This window comes from Bactrocera neohumeralis, chromosome 4, assembly GCF_024586455.1.
Source record: "Bactrocera neohumeralis isolate Rockhampton chromosome 4, APGP_CSIRO_Bneo_wtdbg2-racon-allhic-juicebox.fasta_v2, whole genome shotgun sequence".
In the NCBI taxonomy this organism is placed as follows: domain Eukaryota; kingdom Metazoa; phylum Arthropoda; class Insecta; order Diptera; family Tephritidae; genus Bactrocera; species Bactrocera neohumeralis.
The window spans coordinates 52,527,641-52,544,138 of record NC_065921.1 but is presented as its reverse complement, the minus strand read 5'-3'; the positions used below and the strand labels follow the sequence as shown (position 1 = coordinate 52,544,138).

Genomic DNA, 16,498 nt, shown 5'->3' with positions numbered 1-16,498 from the left:
ACGAAAAATTAAATAACGTAACTAAAATAGTGAATAAACTTTTTAATAATATAAGAAAAGATTCGGATGTAGAAAATGAAACAATTATTAATTTTCAAAACAGAATAAGACTAATAAAAGAAGAATTGATTAACGTAAAATACGCCATACAATGGGCGAAAAAAGATATTTTGAATACATTATTGTTAAATAAAAATAAATTGAAATTGCTTTAGAAAAAGTAGAGAATGATGAAATTCCATTTAAAAATGTGGAAGAGGCATTAGAAGTATCGAATACTAATATTGTTATCAAAAATATGAAAATTTTTTACTTGGTAAAAATACCATTAACTCTTAAGGAAAATTTCCAAAAAATTATATTAAGACCTGTTCTTAAATCTGATAAATCTATTATTAATATTGAATAAAATAAAATTTTAAAAGGAAAAAAAGAAATATATGGAATAAAAGAAAATTGAAATCAAGTAATTAACATAAGTAATAACACCTGTATACCAGAATAATCAATAGTCATAATTCAACTTGCACCAAAAGTAACGGGCACCACATTCCACAAATTGAAGAAATAAAAACCGGAATTTTACTACTTAATGGCTTTCAAGGACACATAGATGCTGACGGAATGATCAAAAACTTGTCAGGAACGCAGATCATCAATTTCCATAATTCAGCGCTGAAAATCAATGGTCAAACTTATATTAACCTCGATTTAATTCCACTTCCCGCTATCCCAGTAGTCCTGCAACCCGCACCAATTGAGAAAAATCGAATTGAATTACTTTCACTAGAAGCTTTGAAAGAACTCCACATAAGTAACATTCGAAGAATAAATCTCCTGAAGGCAGCAACTATATCCAACGGCTCACTTTCGCTTGGGGCAGTTGCAGCTACCTCCATCGTCGCAATAATTTTTTGCAAATTTTGGAAGAAATCTCAAAATAAAATAAGCATCTCAATTTGGATTTTTTCCCGTCAAAACTGGCTTTTTTCGAAGGCTAACTGCGGGATAAATTTGAGAATTGCGGGAATTGGGAAAAGCGGGAATTCTGGCTTTTTTTAGAAATTCAGTTGGCTTTTTCTGACTTTTTTTGTGTTGTTAACACATAAGTACAAAAAATATGAAAAAGTGGTAGCTTTACGATAGTCACTTACAATCAAACCAGAAAATGTGGTGACGGTTCGATTGTTTTTCTCGATATACGCGAATGTCATCTATATTTAGTGGTTCCATCTCTATTTAAAAAGTGCGCGTAAATTCTTAAAAGTTGTGAAATGCCGAAAGAATACAAGCAAAAATGCCGCGATGTGTGGCTTAAAAGTGATAAATTCAAGACATGGATTCGCAGGGATGATACAGACCAGCAGAGGGTTTACTGTACCTATTGCAAGAGCACTATAACAGCGAAACTGAGTGATCTGCGAGCTCACGCTGCAACAAAGAAGCACACAAGTGCCATGAGTGGCTTCACCCAGGCGAACAAGCTCAACTTTGCAAGAGCATCTGAAAATTATAATGTGCAAATTAAGGAAGCATCACTGTGCCTTTTTATTGCACAGCATACAGCAATGGCGCAAATTGACCACTTGGGGATCATCACAGATATTTTAGAGTTCCTGCAATGCAAAAATATTTCTAAAATTGAACGCCAATACAACAACATAAATTTGATTAAATGGGACAACATCAGCGACACAAACAAATTTTGGTTTGAGGTGCTAAACTTTAAAGATTCTGGTGGAAACCGCAGATTTTTTGAGTTAGCAACTGAGGCCATTCAAATATCGTATTTACCCTGGTCAAACGCGGAGATAGAAAGGGTTTTTAGCCAGGTTAACCTAATTAACCCATATTATCCCAAGGTGTGATATTACATAGAAAAATGTTTTTTTTCTATGTCTATCTAGTGAGTAGGCTCTAAATAACATGAAAATAAGCTTTTATCAAAAATATTTTCTATACTGGCTGAAATTCAGGACCGCACCTTAAATGGGGCGCTGGGAAAATATGCCTTCGGGTTTTGTATGCGAAGTCGGTTATTATTTTGAATGGTTTTTATTAGTAAATAAAGAATAAGTACACAAAAATTATGATAAATCACAATATATAAGATCAATTATAAACGTAAGCTAAAAATCAAAGTTGATATGAGAGAAAAAAAATTACTTTATGGTATGAAAAGCTTGAGAACAATGTTGATGGAGGCCAACTCCACATTTACTGCATTTGAATTTCGTATTCTTGTGACATTCGCGGCATCGAATTTGAGTTTCGTTTCTAATGATATAGTGTTCCTTCCCATCCAGCCTTACCGAATCTGGCAGCTTACTTTTCGTAGTTAACGGTGTCTTGCCTCCAATGCGTTTTGCTATGGATGTAGAAGGTTTGCCAAGTATCAAATAAGTCTGCACAATGTATCTTGTAAAAGACAAGAAATCATGAGCGTCTTTAGCTTGGCCTGCTGGTGAAACTCGGTATAACTGAAAAGCATTATTAGCACAGGCATTTATGGGGAACATTATCATTTGCCAATACCATCTCTTCAGTCTTATTGAAATTCTATATTTTCCAACATTTTGGTCGAGTCGATCGACTCCGCCCATATATTTGTTATATAATAGATAGCAATGCGGTTGATCTACGTCTACTCTTTTATTGCCGCACCATCTCTTCACCTTACCAATCGGATGAACACCGCTTTCCGTTGAGGCAATAGTTACGATGTTGTTGTCGTTGTAGCGCACTAAAGTTATGTTGGATGATAAATCCGTAATTTGGTGGTGCGAACCCCGTGATGTCTTTTTCATCTCCTTGATGTCTTTTAGCGGGGCACCTTCTGTTCTATTAGCACGTAATGTACCAGTGATAACATGACCCATCTGACTTACTTCGTCTAGTAAACGTAAAGAAGTGAAAAAATTATCAATATAGAAACTGTAGTGGTTATCACTTGGCAGTTTCGAAATCAAATTTGTCACTACAGAGCCTCCAACGCCTAGATTTGGATTGGTGTTACCAGTTTTAGCTCCTTGGTAAGGTTCTCCATAAATAAGATAACCCAATCGTGTACACAGTGACCAAATCTTATAGCCAAAACGTATTGGTTTACCGTGAATATGTTGTTTTGCGCCATGTTTTCCAAAATAAGGTACCATAGACTCATCGATAGACAAATGTTTGTCTCCGGGATAAAACTTTAGCCATCTCTCATTCATAAGATTCCACAGTGGCCTTACTTTTGCAAACTTATCGTCAGAAGGTAGGCGGTTGTTATCGCATGCATGAAAAAAACGTAAAAGCTCTTCAAAACGATTACGAGTCATGCATGATGCAACTCCTGGATGATGAGTGTCAATACTTTGATCCCAGTATAATCTATAGCGAAGCGCTATTGTAGCCTGACAAAAGCAAAATACGATAAAGTTTTTAATTTCTTCAACAGTGACTCGAAAATTGACATGTCCTTTTGCAATTGCATTTTGTTCCGTGCTAGACCGCAGGAGCTCGAAACCTTCTTCGTCAAAAAACATCTCAAAAAAATCTAATGGATTATCCTTATCTAAAACGAAATCAGGTTGCATCGACTCCCTTTCAGGGTTTGCAGCTATATATCTTTTTGTCTCCACTTCCTCGTGACAATAGTCTTAGATTTTTTTGCAGGTGGTTCATTTGACTGAGACGCGGACGGCTGTTGTTCCTGTTCATCCTGATTTATAAATGGAATTCCATCTACGGTTTCCAGGACCCCATCTGCTGATGGTAGCTGGCATCGCACCTCAGCTTCTGCTAGTAGTTGCCGACGCGTAAGATTACCTATTTCTCCCGCTTCTTCGCTTCCGCTGTCTTCATCGCTGAAGTCATTGTTTTCAGGTGGTGTGATAAATATATCTGCAGACAGTATATTATGATCATCTTCTAATGCCGATATAATTTCGTGAACGTTCAACCTGTAAATAACAAAACATATAAAAATACGGTAAAATAGTTCTAAATATAGTTTACTGAAGCTGGGAGTACAAGAGCAAAAACCACGGTGCCTCCTATTCCCAGCGCACCTCAAATGGGGCGGTACACAAAACTTAGTAAAATGAACACATAAAAGCAAATTTTCGTCAAATTCATGATGTTAACTAATAGACTAGTTAAAACTTAAAAAAAAAAACGAAAACGGTAAAATTAATTATAAGTATAAAAAAAGTTTTTACTTCCCCTCTCCTGGAATTCATGATGGCTGAAATTCACAGAGTTTAAATAATTCCTGAGAGATAACCGAAAACAATAATCACTTTCAACAAGTTTTAGGTGATAATGACATACGTCAAGAACCCAAATAAATTATAGCCTCTACCAACACAGAATAAAATTTGCGTAATCTGAAACAAAAAAGAAGTGCACCTTAAATGGAGCGCTGGGATAATATGGGTTAAATCAAAATTAAGAAATTCAATAGGCCTGAAAGCATAAGGTAAAGTGTTATTTCAAGCAAAAGATATACTCTATTCATTTTTATTTTAATATACAGAAACAGATTACGAAGGATGGTGCCTGTAAAATATCTGCAGATGATAGGCACGTATATTTCATACGAAAATGAGACAGACCAAGACGATATACATATGTAGATAAATTAATGGAAATCTTTTAAACAAAAATGAACTTAATAAATTATTATTCTTTTTAGACATTTTTTCTTATGTTTGATACATTTGTTTTTAGATTTTTTTTGGATTTTTTTATCATTTTTTTTAGCTTTTTCTTCCATTCTTCCCGTCAAAAACAGCTTCTTTTCCTGGCCAAAAGTTGGCAGCACTGCCCACAGCACAGCCCAGACGCACTGTCAGCACACGCGCCACCTAAATTAGCGAATTCGTGGAATTTAATTATGTTTTGCCCGGTGCATTTAGTTAAGCTTTTAGATTAAGAACATTGTAAAAATCAGTTTTAAAAATAAAGTTTTAACGAGAAGGTCGTGCTGACCAAAAACGATTTTTTTTCTTTCAATCAGTAGGAAAATCGTTAAGTTATAAAATGGGGGAAGTTTTTGAGTGTGAAATTAGGAATGTGAAATTAAAGTGCGGAACGTAGCTACAAATGTTATTATAATATAGTTAGATAGTGGTATATATGTTTTAAGAGCATTAATTTCTATCTTACTCTGACATAGCGTCGCTTAGAACATGAAATAACGTTTATAAAATGTTTGCGAATTGCGCATAAATTTTCAAAATTTCAAGTCGATGGGGGCACCTCTAAACATAGCATGAGATTACTGATTTTTTTTTGTGTTTAATATTTACCTAAAACAGCAACTTTCAGGTATACCGAAACAGAAATCAAAAATTAATAAAATCGCTCCACCCTAATATACAGGTTTATCATTCTTTAACCAGCCTTAAATGAACGGTTAGTGAGCTCTAGGCTAGTATCGTCCTTTTAATTACTTTGACCATGACGCTTTTTTATGTAAATTTAATTGAACAAAATTTATAAATAAAGCTGAATCACGATGGAGTCAATCCCTAATTTGCTCAACAAGCAGGCAAACGTAGCATGAATGGAATATGGGCCATACATTCCGATTATTCAAACTCAGAAGGCATGATATAAGAGCTCTTGTAGGAGTGCTAACAGGTCGCCGTTTTATAGAGTTCATGCCAGGAGACTAGGAACACCATATAATAACCATTCTAGATTGCATAGATAAAACTTTTCGTACTGAAAAACTTCATCAGGAGCAAGGAAGAAGCATGAAGGTATTAAATATGAAATAATTAAACAGTTGGAAAATGCTCGCCTGAAGCAATTATAAAAAGTCGATAACAAGGTATTTCATAATTCATTATTACAGGATTTTCACCCGCTAAAATTTAATGTTTTACTTAAAAGTGGAGTTATATGAGAAATATACTGATTTTAATATCCATCATGTGCATCTATGTGTTTTGCTAGACATTTTTGTGTGTGTATATACATACATACAGTATGCGTCAGTGCCACCATTAAAATTCCATGTAAATTCATTTTGCGTGCGTATCGAAGGCCGCAGAAATTTCCAGTCTTTCGCCATGCAATTTTTACTGCTTTTTCACTTTGTGCGAATGCGAATAAAATTACAATAACAATTAAAAGCGATTTTCCTGACTGGCTTAAAAAAATCTGGTAACACAACAACAGTTCATTGCAGCACATGTTTATGCATAAAAATCGTGTGTGTATGTATGTTTGAGAGGTTATTGGTATGCGCTGCATACATACTTATAATTTTTTCGACACAGTATGCATTTTTCCTGTGGCGGCATTACTATTTGTTGCTATTGTTGCGTCTACGTTTATTCTCATATTAATATTTAGGTATCATTCTTTTTTGAGGCGGTTACTCATCGAAAAATGTCAAGCTTGATCTGCATCCAATCAATACTCAAAAGAACATTGAGTTTGCTACATTGTTTGTAACACCCAAGAGGAAATTTGGAAGACACTATAAGTTGGTATATGTACTATATAACATATAAATTATCAACGTGACAAGCTGAGTTGATTTAGCAATTCTCAAGCTCAAACTTTGCTAAGAGCTACTAATTCGGAGGACTACTTACGGTACACTCTGTTATGTTGTATGGTCGATCAAAAATCGATGGATCTCACTTGGCCAGATATTTATCCTCTGTGTTACAAATAAACTCCTCATATGCTAACGAAGCGTCACTCAAGGTCCAACCCCGGAACGCAAAAAGCCTCCATCGACTTTGCACTTTTTGCTGTCACCGGACTCCCATACATGTTTAATATGGAAGAAGCTTTAAGACAGTATAGTCGCTCGAGTATCGTCTATCGGAGTGAAGGAAAATACACTTCGAACCAGTATATCTATTTCTACTATGATGGCAGCCACGTTACAGTGGTCTAATAATTTGAAACTAGAGTTGATGAAGAGCTCCCAGTCAGGAGACTTCGCCAACGGCTTTGCCCCGCCCACAAGTCTATCGCAAGTTTTTGAGCTGAGAAGGAACCGCCAATAGAAGGTTCATAAAAACGAACTACGAAAAACTGCTTATTCCTACATAAGTCTAGGTAAAATGTTTCTATCCAATTCTAACCTAGCATCCATATAACAGCTTATGTATACTACATATATATATATATATATATACATAGTAAGTGTTTTAAGACAACTGAAGTCAAAAGACACAATTTCAGCAAACTGAGTAGCTTAAAGAGGCTAATGCTTGAGATTCCACTCTCGAAAAGAAAGCATTAATGATATACAGACGGCTCCGAATCGACACGTAGAACTCCGGCTCGAATAGTGGGACCACGTACCAAACATCAGTGTCCATAGGCAGTTCTCCAAAACATTCTCCCTGCTGTGGTCTACCCCATTATTAGATATGCCGAGGTTATGTTAGGATACTGGGTGCATAATGAACCTGAAAATGTTTTCCATGCATAAAACCATACCATTAGATGGATTTCTGGGCACAAATGCATTAACATAACGAATTCGCCGGCATCTAGCGATAGAAACTGTAGTGAAGACAGTAGGGTCGGTGCCGATGTGGATTCCACACAATATAAGAGGTGTCAAGTGAGAAGAAAAGTTTTGTAAAAATCGCTACCAGCAGCAACTCTCCGAGCCTCGCCAACTTGTTTCTAGAAAAGTTCAATATGAAAAGGCTCAAGAAATAATTATTCTCATCAAGAAGCAAACTAGGATAGCTAATAATGTTTTTACGGATCACTTTACGCTAAGATGTCATCTGCACATAATGCTTTCATACAAATATATATCAATTCTGCAGCCACGCGGCAGAAAAACTACAAGACATGCTTCTCGATTGCTTCACAACAGCAATAAAGAGGAGTCGATCTATCAGAACAATACAGCCGATGAGACCACTCCATTAACCCAGGAACTTTACTATAGTTTTTTGATCGAACTGGTTTAAAAGATATATTATAACATATAGCACAATAGACCACAGAATAACATTGCCACAGTGAATTACTCAATTTCAATCCAGTCTACTTTTTATTGCAGTTCTTTAGGCCTAGGGGCCTATGGTACATAGGGCGCTCTGTCAAATTAGATCTCAAATGTTTCATAGGTATTAATACCGCCTAAATGTAGCCATGTTTTAAGCTTTAGTACTCATTAACTTATAGTTATACCCTTTAATGTTCCTATATACATAAAATACATATACACAAGGTGCGTTCCAAAGTAAACAGGACTTATAAAAAATAGAACAAATAGGTTTTTCGGCAAAATCAATTTATTTTATTCAAAATAATAATATATTTCTGCTTCAATACATCAATTCATTTTTCCGAAACGGAAGAAGTCGCTTGGTGCCATATCAGGTGAATACGGAGAGCGGTTAATGATTCAAATGTGGTTTTTGGTCAAATAATCATCCTTCGGATGTGGATATGGATTCTGAGCAATTTTTGGTAGTCAGTAAATTTGTGCGGAAAACCGTGCACATACCTTTCGTAAGCCCAAATGTTCGGTCAAAATATGATAAATCGATGTTTTGGAGATGTTCAATTCCATTTCCATGAATTTCAATGATAATTTCAGCTGATTTTTGATTAATTCACGCACAGTTTCGATGGAATTTCCGGTGATCACGGATTTTGATTGGCCCACATGTTGATCGTCATTTATGTCCTCCCGACCACTTTGAAAACGTTGAAATCACTCGTGCACTTTGCTACGGAATAGGCAATCATCGCCATAAACTTGTTTCATCAATTGAAACGTTTCGGTAAAAGTTTAACCAATTTTAAAACAAAATTTAATGTTGGCTTTCTGTTCGAAGCTCATTTTCGCACCGATAACACAAACATAGTGACACTTAAAACGTAATAACTTCACTTCGAATATATGAAATGTCATTAGGAAATCGATAAAGACAGCAGATTCTAACGCACTAGTCGACATATAGATGGCGCCACCAGGGGGCGCTAGATCCTGTTTATTTTGGAACGGATCTTGTAGTATATGTATTCATAATCTCTATTATGCTTTGCAGGATTCGAATTAACGGTCAGAGCCCTTTGACAAACGACAACTAATTAAAAAAAGTGTGCGAAATATTCATTTATATGTAAAGACATAAGTGCATGTGTGCTAAAATTCCAAATATGATGTATTCAATGCATTCAATATGCACGCCAGTAAGCGCGCTTGCTTACTTACACATACGCACTAAACTGTCTAGCATTGTCCTGTATTACATTCTTTGTAATTTGCATTCGACAAACATTCACATAATCACTCGTACATGCTTGGTTTAATGAAATTCCATACTAAAATAATTTGGCTTATATGTTGTTGTGTGTTTATTTGTCTAATGCTTGTATGTATAATTAAAAATTAGTGTACCAACTGCACAAATGCAAGAATTTAACAGTGTTATGTAAAAATGAAAATTTCCTGTGAAAACAGTTTTTTCTTAAAATTTTAAATATTTTTTTGATCTCGTGGTGATAACAAATTTAAAATTTCGTGAAGATATCTCGTCAAATAAAGTGTTTTCCATACCATCTGTTAAGAAATAACACGAAGGATTCCCGGCAATGGCATACACAACTACTTCTTATCTTTTTTTATCAGAGTCATTTCCGATCTTTCACATTGCATACATTAAATTCTACAGTCTCTAATCAGTATACGCGAAATGAACGATTATTACACTGTTGATAGAAATGGGTATTTGTAAATACATATCTACGTTTGAGACTAGATTCGTATGTGCTGGCGATAATGAACATAAATATTTGTAACATGATATCTGTTTCTATACAGATTTACAAAAATATCTTATTTACAATTGTAGCCATTAGGACCTGTTCAGAAATCTGAAAACCATCACTTGATTCCGATTGTTCAATTTGTATAGTAACTATGTATATACTACTTTAGTGGTCCCATGACGGCGCTTCCGCCAGTTTCTTAGGTAGAAAAGGGCGCCTGCAAATTTTTTAATCGGCACAGGTCGTCGTGCTAATCTTTACTATATACATTACAATGTGAAAAGTCCTTGGAAATTGTAATTTCAATTCTTCGGGTTTACAGCAACTAACCATTTACTTGAAGCCTGAAGACTATTATATTAAATATACGAGTAGTAGCCTTTATTCAGTTTAATATCATGGTAGAAAATTTTCAAATCGACCTTCTAACATAAAATCCTGCTAATTTCATATAAAACACATTATAAATCGTAGACATGCGGGTACATATTTTTTTGCAATGTATAATACTGTAGTAAGTTCGCGTAATGAATAGAAGGTATGTTCCAACGTAAACAGGTGCGACCAGTGTGTTAGAATTTGCTGTCGTTATCGATTGCCCAGTGAGAGTTTCATAACATTTCATCTATTGGAAGTGAAGTTATTGCGTTTTAAGTGTCAGTATGTTTGTGTTATCGGTGCAAAAATGAACTTCGAACAAAGAGGCAACATTAAGTTTTGTTTTAAAGTTGGTAAAACTTTTACCGAAACTTTTCAATTCATGAAACAAGTTTATGGCGATGATTGCCTAGCCCGTTGCAAAGTGCACGAGTGGTTTCAACGTTTTCAAAGTGGTCGGGAGGACATAAATGACGAACAACATGTGGGCCAATAAAAATCCGTGATCACCAGAAATTCCATCGGAACTGTGCGTGAATTTATCAAACATCAGCCGAAAAAATTATTGAAATTCGTGGAAATGGAATTGAAAATCTCCAAAACATCGATTTATCGCATTTTGACCGAAAATTTGGGCTTACGAAAGGTGTGCGCACGGTTTGTTCGTCACAAATTGACTGACTACCAAAAATTGCTCAGAATCCATATCCACATTCGAAGGACTATTATTTGACGAAAAATCACATTTGAACCATTAACCACTCCCCGTGTTCACCTGATATGGCACCGTGTGACTTCTTTCTTTTCGTAGAGGCTATTCAAAAGACTTGCACCGGCATACTGGCGGCCATACAACCAACGAGCTAAAACACTCGTTCGACATGCTTTTGGACCGTGCAAAAAGCTGCATTGAAACAGAAGGCTATTTTGAACAAAATAAATTGAGTTTTCCGAAAATATCATTTATTCTGTTTTTTTTTTAAACCATATTGGCAAAGTTTTGAGAATCTTTTGAGAACTTATTTTGCAATAACTTCAATCATGTTGTTTGTGCAGCAATGTCATTCAATATAACTTGAAACATGTTCGTCCTCAACCACGATTTCTTGCAAAGTGGTGAAAAACGGCGTTCAGGGCTCGCATTCGTCACAGGATATGTGCAGAATATACGAAGAAAACTTACTGGGAATAGGTCTATATCACAGGTCTTCAACATTTCCAATGGCGTGGTAGGTAACTTGTTGTCTTTTGACTTTTGCTTCTGCCTCCAATGACACTACCAGTGATCAACTTCACCTTTGAGCCTCAAATGTCGCTCGACGTTATCATTATTCAATAGACCTTTGAATATATGTATCAAGCAGTCAATAGGATTTCCCATTTCTTTGGTTCTCAAAACATAAAATTTTTCTGGAAGCAGCAAATTCAAATTCATCCAATACTTCTTTACGATCAGATCGATCGATTATTTCTGAAGAATCACAGTGGGTGAGTGATTTAGAGATAGAATATCAAGTAATCAAAAAATCCCAATTATAAATTCAAATTTGCATACGGCTGTGATGAGTATCGCTGTAATGAGCATCGTGGCGTTGAACCCGTCTTGTTTCACATAACTGGATAGTTGTTCGCCAAGTATTTTCCCTAATGCGGTCGAACGTTTGAAATACATGTTCTTAGAAAATGTGTCCACCTTTTATGGTTTAGCATACCAACTCGATTAATCGTATCTTAACAGATTTGAAAATATTCCTGTTCACTTTGTGGCAATAACAAGGAGTTAATACAGCATTTTTCTTCTTATCTTATTCCCTTGACAGTTCCGATATCTGCAAAATGTCAGAATGTTCGATGTACGTGGTTTTAGCTGATAGCTGTTGGCTTTTCTATGTTGGAAAACTTGGATAATAAGAGCAGAGAATGTATCAACCGAAAAGATTTCAGATGGAGCTGGATGAAGCATCTATTTCAAGTTCAGTGTTAAGTCGCGTCGTAAAATTATTTATAAGCCATTTAGCTTTTGCATCCGCCACTGGTTATAGTGATTGCAAGAGAGCTCGACATCTCTCACAAGTCGGGTATGAAATGCGTTTTTCTTATTCCCTAAAATGAAATAGCCACTCTTTGGAACCCGTTTTCAGCCGACCGAAGAGATAAAACCAAATTCGCTGAAGGAGCTGAAGGCTATACCAAAAGAGCTTTTGAATAGTGTTTCGAGGACTGAAAAAAATCGTTGGCGTAATTATATTACAGCTAATGGGGTATACTTTGAAGGCGACAAAATAAATCTTTTCTTACGCGCTGTGAGAGTTCTGTCTTAGATAGAAAGTTGAGAGTCTATGAAAGCTATGGTCTAGATTACAAGTTCAGAGTTTTTCTAAAGTTTATTCAAGTTCAACAAGTTTATCATAAGATACGAGAAATGATCCTGTGCTATACGCTCCAATATTATACTATGTTGGAAAATATCTCCCTTCCGCCTTTTTGCCTTTTGAACTTCGCGGCTAAGAATAAAGCGCTACAGAGCTCGTATCTGGCAATACTATACATCTTTGAAAGTTCTTGACATAACCTACAAAACGACGCTATTCAAGACAAGGGCCGGTTAATGAAAACGACTTTATAGAAAGAAAAAAAATATATATATATATGTTTTATGAATTTCGTGAAGATATATCGTCAAGTAAAAATGTTTTTCATACAAAAACTTGATTTGGATAGGTCAGTTTGTATGGCAGCTTTATGATATAGTGATCCGATCTATACGATATATTTATAGACTATATCATTGTCTTTCATAATAATCGTGAAAATATCTTGCCAAATAAAAACTGTCTGATCGATTTATCAAAATCTGGGGGACACATTGCCATATAGCTGAACATAGCTAAAAGATTCAGCTAGTCTTCACCCGTTGCATGGTATAAAAATATGCATTACCTACTCTTAGATGAGGTAAAATTTGAAACTACTTTCCGATCAAAGAAAGTACCAAATTTTTAAAAAATTGTTTTCATTTTGTGAGTGGAAACTTTAACCGAAGCGTTACATAACCTAGCATTTCTCACGTGGCAACTCTATTTATAAGTTTCTGCTGCACGGCTTAACGGTGTCATAGCAATGGCTTGCAGAGAGCGTTTAATTTGCTCATTGAACCGTGCTGCGCTAGTGTCGACTTACATATACATAGATGCATAGAGATTAACGTCTTCGTAAATCCTGTGCGTTGTAATACATTACGCATAATGAGAAAGTAATTTTAACAATTTAAACAAGTAAGGAAGGGCTAAGTTCGGGTGTCACCGAACATTTTAAACTCTCGCATGATAAAGTGATAATCGAGATTTCATTATCCGTCATTTACATATATTTCGAATACCGTATTTGTGTAAAGTTTTATTCCGCTATCATCATTGGTTCCTAATGTATATACTCGTATTATACAGAGAAGGCATCAGATGGAATTCAAAATAGCGTTATATTGGAAGAAGGCGTGGTTGTGAACCGATTTTACCCATATTTCGTACATGTCATCAAGGTGTTAAGAAAATATTACATACCGAATTTCATTGAAATCGGTTGTGTAGTTCCTGAGATATAGTTTTTGGTCTATAAGTGGGCGAGGCCACGCCTATTTTCAATTTTTAAAAAAAGCCTGGGTGCAACTTCCTTCTGCAATTCTTTCCGTAAAATTTAGTGTTTCTGGCGTTTTTTGTTAGTCGGTTAACGGACTTTTAGTGATTTTCAACATAACCTTTGTATGGGAGGTGGGCGTGGTTATTATCCGATTTCTTCCATTTTTGAACTGTATATGGAAATGCCTGAAGAAAACGACTCTGTAGAGTTTGGTTGACATAACTATAGTAGTTTACGAGATATGTACAAAAAACTTAGTAGGGGGCAGGGCCACGCCCACTTTTCCAAAAAAATTCCGTCCAAATATGCCCCTCCCTAATGCGATCCTTTGTGCCAAATTTCACTTTAATATCTTTATTTATGGCTTAGTTATGACACTTTATAGGTTTTCGGTTTCCGCCATTTTGTGCGCCCATTTTTTTGCCCATCTTCGAACTTAACCTTCTTACGGAGCCAAGAAATACGTGTACCAAGTTTCATCATGATATCTCAATTTTTACTCAAGTTACAGCTTGCACGGACGGACGGACGGACAGACGGATGGAAGGACAGACAGACATCCGGATTTCAACTCTACTCGTCACCCTGATCACTTTGGTATATATAACCCTATATCTGACTCTTTTAGTTTTAGGACTTACAAACAACCGTTATGTGAACAAAACTATAATACTCTCCTTAGCAACTTTGTTGCGAGAGTATAAAAAGTAGCTTCTCAAAATAAAATACATACCCGCGTCTGCTGGCGTGTCTGCCAATCAGACAGTGATCTGTTAGCTTCCTACCAGAGTTCTTACAACTTTTTTTTTTGTTGTTTTGAATGTTGTGATAACAGTCGACATGTGCGGCCTCTGTTTCATTCATGCCACGTTTGCGTGCGTGTTGCGCAAATCAGATATTGACTCCATTGAGACTCAGCTAATTCTATAGTAATAATAATTCGCAGATGAAATATTTAAAATTTTAAGGCATGTAAATACCCTCATTTTCGGGGTCTAATTGTAGGTTGGTGCCTGTTCTGGCTATTTCATCTGCTTCACATTTACCAGGAATATCACTATGTCCTGTAACCCATTGCAAGTTTATTGTGAAATATGATGTTAGATGCACCATGTGATCAAGGTTCAATAACTTTGACAAGATCCTCGGAGACTTCACTGATTTAAACGCCGCTCGACTATCGGTATATATACTATTCTTGTTGTGAGTACGCTCTTTGTCAGAACAACAAGATTTTCTTTGATTTTTGTAATCTCCGCGTGTAAGACACCAGTTTCACTACCTCAAAATATGGTCTACAGTTCAATATCATCAAAATTTGTACAATTATTTGTCAACACAAGACCGATTGCATAAACTTCGGACGTTCGCTTGACATTAGAAATTTAGCCTTCACACTGTGCCAACTTTATAAGAAATAAAATAAGTAAATGAATATTCTGTGCCCGTTCGCCGAACTTAAGACTATTTCTTTGTTTAATCGCATCTTCATATTTTTTTTTAACGGTAGGCACAATTCTCCAAATTCAAAGGTGCATGCCTAGGGACCAAAGTAGAGTAAAAGTTATGAGTATTCTCACCTCTACAATGTGACTAACTCATGGACGTGATTTCCGAAATTGCTTTAGAATTTGAAATACATACTCGTATAGTATGTAAGCGTCTAGAACTGCTTATATCATTCGAAGGCGAAACTGTTGGATCACTCCAGTATCTTCCCCAAAGTATTATAATATGATCTAGTTTCGGAGTACTAATATGAGTCAAAAATAGTACGACGTTGTTCATGATTTTAAAATTCTTAATTTATTCCTCAAAATCTATATTGTCCTCCCTCAAAGTAATTCCCCTTGGATCCAATACTCTTGTTTTCAATCTTCGAAACAGTTGTTAAAGTATATTTCTGAAATAGTCTTCAATGCGCGTTGCGATTAACGTTTAATGTCTTCAATTGACTCAAACCGGTTTCACCGGAGCGGTCGTTTGAGTTTTTTGAAAAGCCAGAAGTCGCAACGAGCTAAATCAGACGAATGGCGGTGGTTGCAGCATGATATTGGTGGAAAATTTAGCGAAAAACTCTCGAAGAATCAATACAGTGTGTGACGGTGCATTATCATGGTATAAAAACCAAGAGTTATCGACCCACAATTTCAGCATTTTGCTAATAGCTTCGTACAAACGACGCTTAACAAATAGTATTTCTTGTTGAGAGTTTGACCGGAATTCGGTGTGGTGCACCTCGATAATCGGAGAAAACTGTCAACATAACGTTGATTTTTAACCCGTTTTGACGTTATTTTTTCGGCTTCAGCTCACCTTTGCACGATAATACGTTTCATGCCATCCTGATTGTCGGAAGGCATTGTTTTAAAAGACAACGCAACTCTGTTTTTCGAAAAAGTTTAGTGATTTCAAAACCAATGGTGCTTTCACTTTTCTTAGGCCCAAATGATCTTTCAAAATGGTTTTCACTGACTTTTTCGATATACTAACGATGCTAATAAGATCTCTGGTAGTTAATAGTTGCTTCTCAAGCACTAATTGCTTTATTTTATTGACATGTTGTTCATCGGTTGATGTTGAGGGCCGTCCTGGACGAGGTTCGCCGTCAACGCGTTCCTTCTTTGTTGAATATGTAATTTCACTTATCGTAAAAATCGCTGAATGTACTTTATATGCTTCACAAAGTCAAGCGTAAACCAAACATTAATGACTATTTTGAAAT

At 35.9% G+C, this 16,498-nt stretch overlaps 1 pseudogene; it reads right to left on the bottom strand.

The window, feature by feature from the left end:
* Positions 1-1,848: 1,848 nt before the first annotated feature.
* On the bottom strand, positions 1,849-16,136 carry LOC126755756 (piggyBac transposable element-derived protein 3-like; annotated as a pseudogene).
* Between the last annotated feature and the right edge of the window lie 362 nt (positions 16,137-16,498).